Here is an 18,274-nt window from a genome sequence, read left to right on the forward strand (position 1 = left end):
TGTTTGTGTCTGTGTCCCTATTGCACCAGCATATCATGCAGGCAGGTCACCATTATAGACGAAAGGTTTTGTAGCAGGGTTGGAAAGACATCATTTTGAAGCCGCTGTCTTCCACTCATTGTCTCCATATTCTCACAATGTTACAGTTGAAAATGCATTCAGTTTAGCTTTAAAAGTTCTAATAACAGTATATTAAAAAGTTAAAACATGAAAAGTCTTTTAACTGTGTGTTACTATTAAATAAAACCAAGTTACATACTTCTATAAATGCTTCCAATGTGTAATGCACAAAACACATATTTTTATTCAAAAAAGAAGAGGCAGGACACAGTATGTAATAATCAAACCAAAGCCCAGCAGAGAAAACACTAAGTCCTATAGTTCTATGTTCAACATCTGGAGCTTATGGTAAAACCCAAGGACCTGGGTAGCCAACCTTATTCCTCTCACTTTGCCACCCGCAGCATAGATTGTCTCTCTTGGATTAACTACGCTCAATATTTACTATTCTCTTTGCATCTCTAATATTACAGAAACTCCATTAAGATTTTAGCTACATAAACAGTGTATTATTCACTGTTCTATTGCTGTGAAGAGACACCATGACCATGAAAACTCTTATAAAAGAAAATATTTGTCACCCACTGTGAATAGATCTCTCTTTGATCAGTATAATAATATCCACAGGTGAATATCTGCTCAAGTGCTCTTAGACTTTCTCAAGTTGAAAGAAGTAAATACTAGAAATCCTAGAAGGGAAGAAAAGTAAATTTATTTATTCAACTTTCTGCATGGTAACTGTGTATTTTGTAGTCATTTTTTAAAAAATTATTTATTTTTAATTAAAAAGTTCCACCTCCTCCTCTCCTCGCATTTCCTTCTCCCTCTCACATCCCCCTCCCCCTCCTCTCCAATCCAAAGAGGAGTCAAGGTTCCCTGCCCTGTGGGAAGTTCAAGGTCCTCCCCTCTCCACCCAGGTCTAGGAAGATGCAGTTCCAAACAGACTAGGCTCCCACAAAGCCAGTACATGCAGTAGGATCAAAACCCAGTGCCATTGTCCTTGGCTTCTCAGTCAGCCTTCATTGTCTGCCACGTTTAGGGAGTCGGGTTTGATCACATGCTATATCAGTCTCAGTTTAGCTGGCCTCGGTGAGCTCCCAGTAGATCAGCCCCACCGTCTCAGTGGGTGGGCGCACCCCTCGCAGTCCTGACTTCTTTGCTCATGTTCTCCCTCCTTCTGCTCCATTTGGACATTGGGAGCTCAGTCCAGTGATCCAATGTGGGTCTCTGTCTCTAGCTTCATCCATCGCCAGATGAAGGGTCTATGGTGATATGCAAGATATTCATCAGTATGGCTATAGGATAGGGCCATTTCAGGCTCCCTCTCCTCAGCTGTCCAAGGATCTAGCTGGGGACATCTCCATGGACACCAGGGAATACCTCTAGAGTCAAGACTCTTGCCAACCCTAAAATGGCTCCCTTAATTAAGATATATACTTCCCTGCTCCCATAGCCACCCTTTCTCCATCCCAACTGTCCATTCCCCCAAGCTCTCCCCATCCTCCCCTTCTCACTTTTTTCTCCCCATCTCTCCTTACCCCACCCCACCCCCACTCTCAAACTTATTTCTCCTTATCCCCTGTCATATCCATTCAAACTCAGTTTTCTGAAATTTCTTTCCAAATTCCCTCACAAACTGTTTGTTCTACACCTTATGTCATTTTGTCACTGCTGCCACATCTTAGGTGCACCTTACTTTGTTGACAGAGGCTACTCATTTGTTTCCTGGCTTCCCAGACCCAAAATATTCACACAGAAATTATATTCATTGCAATACTGTTTGGCCAATGACTCTAATGTATTCTTAGCTAGCTCTTATATCTTAAATTAACCCATTTCTATTATTCTGTGTATCACTATGTGGTTGTGTCCTACTGGCAAGGTTCTAGCATCTGTCTCCTCTGGCTGCTACATGACATCCCTGTGACTCCGTCTACCTCTCCTCTATCTACTATCTAATTATCTATTCTTCAACTTGATCAAAGACCTTAGAAGGATCTAATATTACCTAAGTGTGCACTGTAAGCAACTTCCAAAACTCTAGAATTGACAGAGACATCTCACTGCCTGGACAGTCACCCAAAATTCTTCTGTAATGTTGGGGCATCCATCTTCAACTTACAGGCCCATAGTATCCAGCAGACTTTTCCATTAAGCAGGAAATTTCAAAGACCGTTCCACCTATATTGGCATTTTGTCAGTCACTTTCTTCTGTGTCCTTCAGAATGTTTGGCAGACTCTTTCATGAAGTAGGAAGCCGGAAGTACTGTCTCACCTTCTTTAGGCAACTTTAGCAGTCATTTTTCTGTGTGTCCTCCATGTCCAGTTTATATAGCATGTTGTTAAGCAGACCAGGACAGAGAAGTTTCTTGCCCAAATCTAACAAACTTCATTAAAAAGCCTCATCAATGCTCATTATCCTCTTGAAGTAGATTGGTGCTGCCAAAATCAGATGTGTCTCATTGTCATAAAAATCAGAAGTTCTTAAAACATTTTAAATGTCATATTCCATAGGTCTTTGAAAGGTTTGAAGAATAGCTATACATCTGAACTATATCTCTGTATATATAGAAAATATTTCTCTGTACATCTAGAAAAAGCTAACATGATTATAAATTTGACTATTATAAATGACTATCTCTTAACCTGTATTTCTTAATTATACATTACATTTTTAAATAAGCTGCACAAACACAATACCTTAATCAAGAGCAGAAATATACATGTAACAAAATTGACCTTAAATTTGTATCAAAATACCAAGATCCATACCAATGCAAAGTATTCTTCTCTATATCATATCACCTTTTAAATGTAAACAAATATAAAAAATATTTGGAAATTTTGGCATAGTTCTCTGAACTGCTTCCTGCTTTTGTTGGGCAGAGAAATTTTAAGTTTTGTAAAAACCTTTCATGCTGTCTTGTTCTGTCAAACCACATTAGTCCTGGAAATAATCCACCCATTCTCATTCTCTGTGGAAACAAAAGCAGAACCTCTTTTCCAAAGCAACATATCCTTAGACCCAAATTTTGATGTCAAGATACTTTTAAAATATATATGTTGGTTTAGCTTAGCAGCCTGTACCATAAAATTTCTCTCTGTACTTAGATCATTTACTGTCAATAAATTCAAAGAAAACACAATAATATATGTAACCTTACTCTCTGTGTATATTCCATCTTTACATGGCTTAATTTTCTTTACTCCTTTAATTTATGATTGTCTGTACTGTCTCTTGAAAAACTTTGTCTTTTTTTAAAAAAAAACATTTACTTCTTTTAATAACTATCCCCCCCTCTCTCTCAAGCCTATGTACATTTATCCAGCACTGTGACCCATTTAGAGGTCCTTTTTTTTTGTCTGAATCTGTCTTTATTGCATATCTGTAATAATTTTTCTAACCAGGAGCACTTGTAAAATGCTAAGCAGCATGGCTAAGACTAAGGCTGCTTTGCCTCTGCCCAGTCCAACATGGTGGGGGTTCGTTCTGTACCAGCTCTTTGAGCCATACTCAAAGCCCATTTCTAGGCACACAGCAGGTCAATGTCACAATTAAGTAATTTGTAACATTGTATTCATAGACCCCATTTAAAGTGCTCAGCCAACTGAAAGAGTCAGAGCTGTTTGTGCAAATAACACCAACTAGGAAGCCATCATGTTGAAACCTTGTGTTTTTTGCTGCTAATGCTTAATCAGGAAGACCTCTCTTAAAAGAGCCACGGTGCCCCTGTTTGCTGCCCACAAAAAAAGCCTATATGAAAAAGTACAGTTACTAAGAAGTCATACTTTGCTCCCATTTTTATGGGTCTTGAAGTGTTCTTTTTAATTTTTAGCTACCTTTTTAAAAAAAAAATCTAATGTGGATCCATGCCCCAGATAAAGAAATTACTTTCCACCACATCATTACTCCAACATGAATATCTTACTTTCACAGAATCATCTGCATTAATTTTCTTTTGATTTACTATGGCATTTCATAGATTAAGAATGAGATTGTGATATTCTTATTTATTTATTTAATACAGTCAGTCTATATTTTTTCCTTGACTATTCTAGATCTATGTTTCCTTCAGGACTCACTGCATAGGTAACTTTAGCTAAGCCTATATACTGAGTGCTGTATGAATACTTCAGAGTGGAGGAATGAAATTATTTGGTTTCAGACTGGCTGAATTTCTTAGCACATTGGTCAAGCTAATGAATCTCACACTTTCTCCTTACCAAAAATTAATATACAGCTATTTTGAATGGTTGTAATAATTCTATATGAAAGCATAACATACCTGACATAGTATTAACATAACAAATGTAAGTTTTTCTTTCCACAGGTACTAGCTAAATTCTTTTTCTGAAAGCAATAAAAAATCGATCCTAACCAATGCATACACAGAGGAAATTCAATGGAAAGGGATGGCTCACAGTAAATAAATGGGAATGAGGCATGTTGATAACAGAATACAAGTCTGAGACATATCAATTAGAAGTTAAATAAATGATGAATAAAGGACCGTCAATTTATCTCTTCTTCTTTTCACTAAAGATTCACATATAGGTTGAGAGTGCACTTTCTGGTTAAGCTGTCTGCTCTCTCTGAGAATGATAGGGGTCTCTGATGAGCAGTTAAAATATCCAAGAGAGTCAGAACTGTGTAGTCCAATTAGAAAATTTGTAATTTTCACTCCATCAGAAAAGAACTGTTACAAATAACTGCAAATAACTGCAGAGGAGACAGAGACCAGCCTTCCATACAAGTCACCATGGCCTCCTACTCAGAAGTAGACATGTACAACAGAGATCACCAGAAACTTCAGTAGGTTTTCATAGAAAAAGAAATACCAAATCCCCTCTACACACACACACACACACACACACACACACACACACACACACACACACACACACACAAAGGAATGGACAGGATCAAGGAGGAAAAAGTAGAAGAACTTACCCTGGAGGAAACCAACAAATCAAGGAACTAACCACACTCTATAAAATCTCAAGTGTAGTTCTTAGAGAGTCACATTGTATTTGTATAATGAACACAATATCATGGCTATAAAGAAATATTAGATGAAGAACAAAAAATAGTTTTTAGAAATAGGTTTCTACTACATAAGAATTCACAGAAAAGACTAATAAGAATAGGGATAAAGGGTATGCCAGCTGAAGAGCTAGAAAATTCCCATGACCTGGAGTCAAACATGAAAAAAGTAGAGTAGTTAATTGACACTGAGGCTGAAGCTAGACAACCCAGTGAAGATCTTCCACAAAGATGACAGTGGTGATGAGGGAAAGAAATAACCACAGTAAAATGCATTGAATAAACTGTTTCCATAAACAAAAACAAAAAAACAAAAGCATACAAACACAAAGCATCTCCATCCAGTCATATCCTGCACACACTGTGCTAGAGTCTAGTCAAGTGAATCTTAGGTTTTATTTCTGTGCACTCTCCACAAGGCCCTAGATCTGGCCCATGCCCCCCCCCCCCCCCCCACATGTCACTAAACTCTGTATTCCAACCAGGACATGTTTGCCCCATTCTTGAACAAACAGAAATCAATGTACCATATTCTAGCCTCTCTGCATGACCAGAACGTGCATATGTTATGCTAGAGTCTAAATCATGTAAGTTCCCCTGATCCTTCCATTCAGCCTCCCACACCAAACCTAGATGTCTTTCAACGGAAGAATGGATAAAGAAATGATGGTACACACACAATGGAATATTATTCAGCTGTTAAAAACAATGACATCATGAAATTTGCAGGCAAATGGATTAAATTAGAAAAAAAATAATCCTGAGTGTGGTAACCCAGACCCAGAAAGACAAAAATAGTATATATTCACTTGTAAGTGATTTTAGCTGTAATGTAAAGGATAACCATGCTACAATCCACAGACTCAAAGAAGCTAAAAAACAAGAAGCGTTTGGGGGCAAGGGATGCTTGGATCTCCCTGGGAAGGGACAATAGAATAGATTTTGGGAGTGGACTGGGGGTAGGTGGAGATGAGAACCTGAGGGATCAGGTGGAGATGGGATGGTTGGGGAGAGTAATAAAAGAAATAATTGAAAGGGAGGCATTTCAAAGTGAATTAGAAACTTAGTGCAGTGGAAACTCCCAGGAATCTACAAGGGTGACCCATGGTATAACTGGTAATAGGATATAGCTTGAAATGATCACCTGCTATAGCCAGGCAAGACTTCCAATGGAGGGAATAGGACAACCACTCAGTCACACAACCATCAACTTACAATTAGTCCTGCCGGTAGGATGTGCTGGGGTAAAGGTGGTACGGAAATTGTGTGAGTGGCCTATTATGGTAGTTTACATTCAAAGGGAACGGCATCATTGGAAGCTGTGATTTTGCTGAAGGAAGTGTGTCACTGTGGAGCTGGCTTTGAGGTTTCTTTTGTTCAAGCTTCCCTCAGTTGTACACTGAGAGGGTCCACTCTGCTCTGTATTGCCCCTGGTCAAGATGTAGCTAGCACAAGATGATGCTGTGCTCCCCATCATGTTGATAATCGACTGGTCTTCTGAAATTTTAACTCATCAGCACAATTACATGTTTTCCTTTATAAGTGTTGTCATGGTCATGGTGTCTCTGTAAAGCAATAGAAACCCTATGATATGAAGTTCACATCAGGGTCTGAGGTATTGCTGTGATAGGCGTGACCATGCTTCTGTGTGGAGGAATTTGGACTTTGGTACTTTGGGTTAGGAAAGCAGTGGAATGCTTTAAGTACTGCTTAATGGGCCACACTCTAGTAAAACCATGGAAGATAATGGTGCTGATAATGACTTGAACTGTCTGGGAATGGATCAAGAGGTTTCAGAGGAGAAGAGCTTTAGTTTGTTGCCTAGAAATCATCCTTGTGAAGAATGTGGCTGCTTTTGCCCTTGTTCGAAGGCTAAAGTGAAGAGTTTTAGATGAATTCTGTTGGGAGAGGAAAGCTCAAAACAACCTAGTATAGACTGTTGTGGTAACTCTAATGAAGATTTATAATGAAAAGGAACAATCTAAGTAGCATAAATTCAAAAATGTCAAATTTAAGGAGAAAAAGAACACCAGGAAGTGAAATGGAACTAAATCCTGTGTTCAAGTAGATAAACAAGTTAAGAAGTAGAATAAAGAAAGCTGTAACATCAGGGCAAGCTCTAACCAACCATATTTCCAACTTGTGAAAGGGAATTAAAGAAAAACTTAGAGCTGGGTGTCATTATGCTCACCTTTAATACCAGCACTGGGAAGGCAGAGACTGGCCGATCTCTGAGTTTGAGACCTGCTCTGTCTATAGAGCAAGTTGCAGAACAGCCAAGTTTAGGCGGTGAAGGACAAAAGGCTGGTGAAGATGTAATTGAATGAGGAGGCCATATTCTAGTTCCAGCAAACAGCAAAACTTAGTAGCTTCAAGCACATGGTTCTGGCTTACGAGTTAGGAGAGAATAAACAGGTTATAGAATCTGCCTCCATGTCCAGGGAAAGCTACTGAGGCAAGCCATGTGTCAGGGATGTCCCTTAATGGAGGCCTAGAGAGGCCATTGCATGAAGCTGTGAAGTTGGTGCCTGGATTGCCTTGGAGACCCCAAGATGTTGAAGATGCCAGAATCATGGGATACCTGCCAAGGGATGCTGCTAGTGGAGAGTGGAACAAGCCCAAGAAAAATAAGTATATTATAATCAACAAAACTGGAAGGAGTTGGAGATCTGAAGAGTGCTTTGATAGCAGACATGAAGATGCAGATTTTGGATTCTGCCCAGCTGGCTTTTGGTCTTGCTTTGGTCTACGACTTCCCCACTGTTCCCCCTTCCATATGTTTTGGAATGTTAATGTTATCCTGTACCATTATATGACAGAAGCATGTGATATGCTTTTCATTTTAATTTTATAGGGGATTAGAGTTAAGAGATTGCATGAATCTCAGAAGGGATTTGTAAGCTTACACTTTTAAATAAGTTTTAGACAGTTATATGAGACTATGGAGACTTTTGAAGTTAGACTGAATGTCTTTTGCATTATGATATGTCTACAAGCCTTTGGGAGCCAGGGAGTGGATTGTGGTGATTTGAAAGAAAATGATCCCCCCCCCAAAAGTGGCAATTTTGGGAAGTGTGGCCTTATTGTTTTAGGTATGTCTTGTTGGAAGTCATTTTCGGGGCAGGATTTGAGATCTCATACATGGTCAAGTCATGCCCAGTGAGATGGACCATTTCCTGTTGTCTGTGCATCAATATATAGCCGTGCCTTCTCCAGCACCATGCTCCCATTCACAATGATAATGGACCAAACCTCTGAAACTGTAGGCTGCCAACTCAGTTAATGTTTTTCTTTATAAGAGTTGACATGGTCATGGTGTCTCTTTACAGCAATAGAAACTCTAAGACAATGACCATCATGGGAGTGGCATCCCTAAGGTGGCATAAACAGTATCTCTCTATTTAGACTCAAAGTGTGCTCAGCTGGAGGGAAATCATGGCTAGTAATATAATCCTAGTTAACTACTTAACTACTACAGCATAGTGAACTCATAGATCTTGGAGAAGAAACCAACAATAGCCCCTTTATTTAAAAAAAGATAATTTTTAACTACATTCTAAATATTTGTCCTTATACTTACAAATCAGACTAGGTCTCACAGCTGCCCCCCAAAACTTTACCTTTCAGCAGGTGGAGACAATTATAGAAAACAGCAAACAGTTAGAATGAGGAAAACAAATGACTGTCACAGATCCTCCTGATATAGCTGTGACACAATTTCTGTACTTAAATTTAAGGGACCAGTAGAATAAGGGGTGAAAAGATTTAAGAGTGAGAGAAACAGGAAGTTTTCTATGAAAGAGTTTCTCATCCAGGAGTGTCAGAGAAGCTATATCCATGAAACCTCGTCAACATGGTTGCCTAAACAAAACCTGAACAAGTACAATAAGAGACATGTTAACATGGCATGAGTAAATTGTACGGGACCTCAACGCTAGACAAAGAACTGAAGAAATGTCTTCCCTGGAGAGGAGCTCCCAAACCAGTTATACAATCCGAAGTAGTGAGCCATAAAATCATTTACATATAAGAAACATTATATGGACTGAATAGGTTTTATTTATGTATGTAGGCATATTCTTTGGGATACACACACACATACACAGCACACATACACTGTGCAACAGCAGTTAGAGTAGAGCCCAGGTGTGACGTGGGATTCCCATTGTATGCTGTGGATACCACTGGTTAATGAATAAATGTGCTTTGGCCTACAGAAGGGTAGAATTGACTAAGGCGGGGATTCCAAGAAGATAGAGTAGGAAAGAAGGCAGAGTCAGGGAGATGCCAAGTAGCCACAGATAGAGACAGACATCCGGGAACCTTGCTGGTAAACCATGTGCCTTGTGGTAAAATGATAGAAATGGGTTATTTAAGATGTAAGGGCTATCTAGAAATACAATTAAGCTATTGGTCAAGCAGTATATTAATTAATACAGTTTCCATGTGATTATTTGGGGTCTGGGCGACCAGGAACAAACAAGCAGCCTCTGCCTACACAGAGGCAGACATGCAAGGAATGGTTGGAGGGAGGAAAAGGGAGAGGGAGACCAATGGAATTGGAATTTATTTTTAGAAAATGAAAAGTAATTAAAAGACAAGCAAAACATAAGACCTCATTATAGCACTTGAAGGCTGAAATAGAAAATTTTCAGAACTTCCAAAGAAATACAATAGCGCAGCGGTGACACAGTACATCTAATTAATCATACTGAGTGTTAGACGTCCCAAGGTTTTGAGTGCAGAGAGAAATTGAACTTAAAATTACATATGACGGAACAAGGAAGAGGGCAAAGAGGAAGAGAAATTAAAGAAAGCAAAAAAACGATACATGGGGGGTTGAAGAAGTCTACAAGGAATAGTTCTACTTTCTCCATGGAGAAAATCTTCAAAAAAAAACATTCCAAAGCAAGAAAGAAAGAAGGCAGGACACAGAGGTGATGATGTACAGTTGCTTTCAAGTCTTAGCATGACTAGACCTCTGTGCCAGGAAAGCAAGGTCTCTCGCTTTCCCTTTGTGGTGTAGTGACTGTGTGGTCGCAAAGGGCCATGCGCCGAAATTGCGTCAGTTTATAAAATGCTATGGCCTGTGGCACTCCAAATAGATTTTTGCATAAATACTGAAATATTAACAAATAGTCTAGAGAGTATAATATAAATACATATGAAAATGTCAAATGTAGAAGTAAGAGTAATCTAAGAGGTGAACTTAGCACAATAAGATAGATTCCTTAGCTTACATATTAGGAAGTTAATAGAAGATGACTAGTCTTAATAAATAAAGATAAACAAGAGGTCTTAAAGGTTCCCAAATATTTGAAGAATTAGTATAATGTAACCACCAAAATTTCAGTATATAAATGTAATTATCACCATAAATGTTTTCACTTTTTCTGTAACTTGACTTTATTAAAAAAACATTTAAAATTAGCACATGGAAAAGGCAGACACTGAAATCTCCATTTTAGGCTGTTTAGACAGAAGTTTCTTTCCCACCTGGTTCAACAGCCATTCAGTACCAAATAAAACACACAGAGGCTTATATTAATTATAAACTCCTAGGCCTATTGCTCAGGCTTGTTACCAACTACCTCTTACAACTCAAATTTACCCATAATTCTTATCTATTTTTAGCCATGTGGCTTAGTACATTTTCTCAGTAAGGCACTTTCGTCTTGCTTTCTTTGCATCTGGCTTATGACTGTGTCTCTGCCTTTCCTCTTCCCAGAATTATCCTAGTCTTGTTGTCCCACCTATACTTCTTGCCTGTATACTGGCTAATCAATGTTTTATTAAACTAATGCAAGTGAAAAAGTTTTTACAGTGCATATAAGCATTATCTCACAGCAATGCTGTGCTTTTAACATGTGGTTACTAGTCTATAAATTTCATACCAAGGTCATCTTCTTAGTGAAGAAGATGTTTGTCGAACAGACTTTTCATGAGGCTGTGAACACACCATGAAGTGGTGTGGCCAACTTTTTCTGCTCTGGGGCCACTAGCTCACGAGAACTGTTGTTGTTTGCTATGCGACAATTCTTAGTTTTTATTTATTCTGTGCCTAGAAGGTTGCTGTGCTACATAGTTGTCACCTTGACACAAACTAGTGTCTTCTGGGAACAGAGAACCTCAGTCGAGCAACTGCCCCCATTATACTGAGCTGTAGGCATGTCCATGTGTTTTGTTTTGTTTTGTTGTTGTTGAAGGATTGATGTTGGAGGACTCAAATCACCATGAGTAATGACCTTTCTGGGCGGGTGATTCTGAATTTTATGAGAACTGAGCAGCTCTAGCTGAGCAAGCCAGCAGCATACTCCCAAGGCCTCTACTTCAGTCCCCACCTCCAAGTTCCTGCTTTGAGCTTCCACACCCACTTCCCACAGTGGTGGACTATAGAGTGGAAATGTAAGCTGAAATAACCCTTCCTCTCTCAGTTACATTTAGTCATTTTCTTTTAACACAAGAACAGAAAATTACAAGGATAAATGCTAAACAGAACCTCTGGTCTCCACTCCTTAGAGGCCAATAGCACCTCATTCCACTGAGACAGCCCCATATGTCTCCAGGTATTATCACGTGTCCCCAAGGGAATAAAAGTGTCCTACTTGAGAATAGAGGGTATGACTATTGACTATGGCAGTATCTCAAACAAATGGCCTCTTTGGAATGAAAACTAGTATTTTGCATGCTTTTTTTTGTTTGCAAAAGCACTTTTGTTTCTGTCTTTCGAACGCAAAGAATTTTCTTTCATTCTGTTAATTCAACCAGCATTTATGAGGGCCAAGTCTGCCTGGCTCTCTGCCCAGTACACACATCTCTGACAAAATTTCCTCCTTAAGAAAAATGAATGAAGAGTATTTATGCTGACATTCTCTACCTGGATATTTACTTTATTCCCTGACCTCACCCCGTGTGGAAATTGTCACACATTTTACTTTGCCTCATGCATGATCTTAGTAGTTGCTAGGACTGGATCAGACAGTTTTAGTAAAGTCTTCTAATTTCCATACATTAAAATACAGCAGTGAGAAAAAATTACTTTGTTGAAGACAGTAAAGAAAGTGGAAAGTAGCAATCATAAACACTGGTTGGTTCACGAAAATTTGAATAAATCAAACACTTAATAAGCACATTTAGTATAATTAAAAGATAGTAGAATAGTATGCATCAAAGGTTCTAGAACAAACCCATGTTATATTGTAGATATCAAAACTGGAAAACTGTAATTTGCAGCATAAATTTTCATTTGTTATATTTTAGGCTTAAAAGTCATTTTATGATTGCTATGTTTGCCTTGAAGAAGCTAAATTGCACTTCCTTTAAAAGTTATAGATTCTTCATCTATCGTCAGGTGGAGGTTCTATGGTGATATGCAAGAAATTCATCAGTATGGCTATAGGAACTGGCCTTTTCAGGCTCCCTCTCCTCAGCTGCCCAAGGAACTAACTGGGGGCATCTCCCTGGAAACCTGGGAACCCCTCTAGGGTCAAGTCTCTTGACAACCCTCAGGTAGCTCCTTAAATTAAGATATATGCTTCCCTGCTCCCATATCCACCCTTCCTATATCCCAAGCACCCCATTCCTCCAAGCTCCCCCCGTTCTCCCCTTCACACTTTTCTCTCCCCATCTTCCCTTGGCCCAGTCTTGCCCAACCCTCAAGTTCCCAATTTTGCCTGGCGATCGTGTCTACTTCCAATATCCAGGAGGATTACTATATCTTTTTTTGGGAGTTCACCTTCTTATTATCTTCTCAAGGATCCCAAATTTATAGGCTCGATGTCCTTTAATTATGGCTAGAAACCGAATATGAGTGAGTACATCCCATGTTCATCTTTTTGGGTCTGGGTTACCTCACTCAGAATAGTGTTTTCTATTTCCATCCATTTGCCTGCAAAATTCAAGATGCCACATTGGAGCACCGGACTGAGCTCCCAAGGTCCTGATGAGGAGCAGAAGGAGAGAGAACATGAGAAAGAAAGTCAGGACCGTGAGGGAACCTCCAGCTGGCGACAGATGGGGAAGGTGACTGAGCCCCACATTGGAGCACTGGACTGAGCTCCCAAGGTCCTGATGAGGAGCAGAAGGAGCGAGAACTTGAGGGAGAAAGTCAGGAACGAGAGGGGTGCATTCACTCATGGAGACGGTGGGACAGAACTAATGGGAGATCACCAACTCCAGTTGGAATGGGACTGATGGATCATGCGACCAAACCCGTCTCTCTGAATGTGGCCAACAGCGGGGGCTGACTGAGAAGCAAAGGACAATGGCTCTGGGCTCTGACTCTTCTGCATGGACGGGCTCTGTGGGAGCCTTCTCAGCTTGATCGATCACCTTCCTGGACCTGGGGGGAGTTGGGAGGACATTGGTCTTAGCATAGAGTGGGGAACCCTGATGGCTCCTTGGCCTTGAGAAGGAGGGAGGGGAGGTATGGGTGGAGGGGAGGGGAGGGGAGGGAAGGGGGAGGAGGAGGGGAGGGAGGGGGGAGGAGGAGGGAAGGAGATGGAAATTTTTAAATATAAAAAAAAATAAACCATGAAAAAAAAAGAAATAAAATTAAAAAAAAAGTTATAGATTCTATAGTTTGCCTAAAAGAAAATTGCAAATTATTTTTTATGAAAGTGATGTAAATCTCTTTCTTCTACATTGGATTATATTTTTAATTATTTTTTCTTTAAAGAATCATTTTTTAAAAAATATGCATCTATAAACATGCTTAATCATAACTCTAATGAATAAACATGTTAATATAAAAGTAAACAGTGTCTGTTTGAGTGGAAATTTGAAATTTATTTTTGTGAAATTATATTTACGCATAATTAAAGATTGTATTCGTTATGGAGAAAGTGTGAGAATCATAGTGGTTTACTTTAGTCCTTTTTTATGGAGGATAATCCTGTTTCTCCTCAGAGTGAATATGTCCCGGGGTGTTCTGAGCAGGCAGCTCATCTCAGTTATATCTCTCTCTCTCTCACACACACACACACACACACACACACACACATGCATATATATGTACATATGTATACACACATATGCACATATATATGTATATATGTATACACACATGCATATATATGTATATATGTATACACACATATGCATATATATGTATATATGCATACACACACACACATATATATATCAGCCAGAGTATGTTTGCCTTTCTATAAAAATGTTCAAACAAGCCATCATTTATTAATATATCATTAGAAAATGGTCATTGTATAGCATTTAATGAGAGTACTTAAATTTTCATTCGTTCACCACTAAATATTTGTTGTAGGAAAATATGCTAAGCTTTTTCTCATAATATAATTTGAGGGAAGAGATTTTTTTTCTTGATAAAACCAATACCTTCCTTTAAAAAACAAAAGTTCCAAATGTTTCTTTTTGTGTTTGCCTAAGAACAGAGGTTCCCACTACAGCTCTGCACTGTGCACTTTTATATATGATTTATGTCATCTGCCTTGGCAATATTTTTATAGAAGTTGGGATAAAAATTTGTTTGCCATATTTCTCTCTATTGCTATCCCAGTGTACCTAGTCACTAAATTGGTGAATTTATTTTCATTTCTGTGTATGTATTCCTCTCATTTTTTTCTGAATGTTCAGGAATTGGAGTTCAGCAATTCCTAAATTTTGGCCAATGGGACAGCTACAACAAAAGCAGAAGGAGTCATTCCCAAAACCTTTTCTCCTTTCTTCTTTGGACTGAGGTTAAGGGGCCAGAAAACAGCCACTACCTTCAGGAACTCTTGGAAAATCTTATCTCTTTGATGGCATTTGGTGCAATGAATTCATGGTACTTTGGGAAACACAGATACTGGTTAGTGAAATAGGAGCCATCCCTATGGGAAGTTCCAGATTCAGGAAGGAAAATACACCACCTGCCCCCTCGTCATGGAAACCTTTTCCCTCATTTGCAGCCTACCACTACAAAGGTATATGAATCTATTGTATGACCTACTACCCCTGCCCCCCAGGGGAAAATGAAAGTATCAGTTTTCTCCCTTTATTGAAAATAAAATCTGGTGCAGGACAATTGTCAATTATGTTTTAAATAAATGCTGATTGATCAGTAGCCAGGCAGGAAGTATAGGTGGGGCAATTGTACAGGAAGTAGAGGCAGGTCAATGAGAACAGAATTCTGGGAAGAGGGAAGCTCCCTCTGCAGTCCTGTCCAGATACAGAAGAAGCAAGATGTGACTATGCTGCGGATAAAGGTACTGAGCCATGTGGCTAACACAGATTAGAATAATGGGCTAATGTAAGTTATAAGAGTTAATAAGAAGCCTGAGCTAATGGCCCAATCAGTTTATGATTAATGTAGACCTCTGTGTGATTTCTTTGTGACTTAACAACTGCAGGAGCTGGGCAGGACAAAAACCTCAGGCAACAAGATTCTTTTCTCATACAATATATCCTAATTACAGCTTTCCTCCCATTATTCCTCCCAGTCCCCACCACACACTCCCAGCTCTTCCCACCTGGTTCCACACCCCTTCTGTCCCTAATTATAAAAGAACAGGCTTTTAAGATATAATAAAATAAAGCATAATAAGATAAAATTAAACCATCAAATAGAAGTTGGACAAGTTAAACCAAGAGAAGGAAAAGAGTCCAATAGAAGGCAGAAGAACCAGAGATCCACTCATTCACTGACCCAGAAGTCCCATGAAAGTCCTAAACTGAAGGCTATAATATCTGCTTATAGGACCTGGTGCATACCTGTTCAGGCCCTGTACTTGCTGCTTCAGTATCATATGACCTTTGCTCAGGTGGTTCAGAATGCGTTGTTCTTCTGGTGTCTTCCATACTCTCTGGTTCTCACACTCTTTCTGCCTCCTCTTTTGTTACATTCTAAGAACTCTAAGGGGAGAAATTTAATGGAGCTATCCCATGTAGAGCCCTCTTTCCTCTCTGTAATGTCTAGCTGTGGCTCCTTGAATTTGTTCCCATCTTCTGATGGAGGAATTGGCTCTGGTGATGGATGAATAAGGCACTGATCTATGAGTATAGCAGACTATAATTAGGAGTCATTTATCACTACTTTTATTGTATGACTTTTTTGGAGATATGAATAAATGTCTATTTCCCAGATAGGGCACTGATGGCAAACAGATGCATATTCCTACATTGGTGGACCAATGAGTTTACTTGGGGTTACTCACTGAAACATGGTTGACTCAAACATAGTTTAATTTATTATGCTCCCTGCCATGCTTGCTCCACAAAAGTTTCCTTTTATAACTGTCTACTTTAGTAAATGTTTTCCCTTATGTAGCTTATTCCACAGGCCTTGTAAATTTTTAACTGCCTAAATGTTTCCTGCTTTCTACACTTCCTAAGCTTCATGGCCCACTTCTGTTTCGTTAGCTTTTGAGACTTACGAGACAGGGAAAATGGTGGAGTCCAGAAGTAGGTGCACAACATAAATTCTTCACTCTGGTCTATTCTCTTTAATCCCTCACCACTACACCTATCTCCTGATTTTGTAATTGTAGATATTCATCTTTGGCTATTGCACTTAAGCAAATTATATGAATACAGGAATAGAGATGCCATTCTCTGTAACAGTACAAGTCATCCATCAGATATGTGAATGAATAGGTTGTGATGAATTACTGAAATAAATTATTCAATAACTCCCGTGATAGTCTATGATTTAGAGCACAAGAGTTGCTTCTGATAGATTATAGAGAAGCCATTTGGGTGGTCTCTTAATTCTGTCCCAGCAGTCAGCTGTACTTTTAGGGGTAACCAGAGCTTCTTTGTTTTGGTGCTCAAAACTTAAATAGAAAAATATGTCTCGTCTTTAAGAATATGCTACTGGAATCTATTGTAACAAGTCTTCTATGCCTAGATTATATACTCTGCCCAAGCCTTTCAAGACCATCTCCATTTCTACCAAAAACAAGAAGCACAAGCTAGATAAACGATTGGTAATTTTGGGGGAGAAAATATAAATAACCAGCATCTAGTTTATAGTGTGTTATGTCTTTTTCTTAACTTGCTTGTTTCTAGGATATTATGCCATGCAGTTGTCCTATTTAACTACTGACATTTAGGTGACTAGAAAGATTAGTTAATACAATATATAAATACTTCTAAAGATTGGATCCAGTTCTTTGATAGAAAATACCATAAATAATAATGTGAAAATAAGGACTTAAGCAGTGAGTAATTTTAAATTTATGATCAAGATTTCTGGTCTAGTATGTAAGTTTGATATCTTAGTGCTAATCTGAGTTAATTTTCTTATTTATTTCCATAATAGTTTTAAATGTATTGAAATTGATGTATTAAGGATATATATATATATATATATATATATATATATATATATATCAATTTATCATCTTTTCAAATTCCAAGCATTATGCTTCAGATATTATTTGGGGTTAATTGGGATATTTCATGAATCATACTAAAAATTTGTAAAAATAAAAAAATAGATGATTTCTACTAGTCATTATGTTTTCTATCTGTAAGGGCTGCGGCAGTCTTAAAATAATAGACCATTTGTAAACTCTTTACTGTGTGTGGAAGTAGATAGAGCATAATAAAAGGATGGAGCATGCTAAATGAGCATGTGTCTGACAGACAAGGGGACAGGTACGTTGTCTAGTGAAGGCTACTGTTTGTAGATTGTATTGACTTAAGTGAGGCAGGACTCATAGTTTAATCTGATAAGGTATTCTCTATTCATTCATAGCATTCCACTTTAAAGGTATGTCAAAGACCAAACTTGAAATTTCTTCCAGGAGCAGTTATACTTCTGGGCTGTAGAAAAAAAAAAAAACATTATTAAGCTATGATGAGCCATTTCCATGTATGATAGCACATTTTTGTTAGTGGACTAAAATGAACATGAAAAAAGCATATGGACCAGCTATTTCTTCCATGATACTTTCTTTCAGTTTGTCTTCGGATTTCTATTGAAGGGAAGTGTAGCCTAAGCAATACTTAAGTAGTTGTTAAAGGAGATGTCTTCAGTGAAACACTCATTATGTTGGTGTCTGCAGTGGGCAAAGGGTTTTTATTCTTGACTTATGTTAATGATATATCTGAAGACTTTCAGTAACAATCTTATGACTCTGGATCTTTCTGTATACCATGTGAACCATGGTAAGTGATGAATCAGGATTGGTATGAAATCTGGTTCCTTTA

The sequence above is a fragment of the Arvicola amphibius genome, chromosome 7 (assembly GCF_903992535.2).
Source record: "Arvicola amphibius chromosome 7, mArvAmp1.2, whole genome shotgun sequence".
Taxonomy (NCBI): domain Eukaryota; kingdom Metazoa; phylum Chordata; class Mammalia; order Rodentia; family Cricetidae; genus Arvicola; species Arvicola amphibius.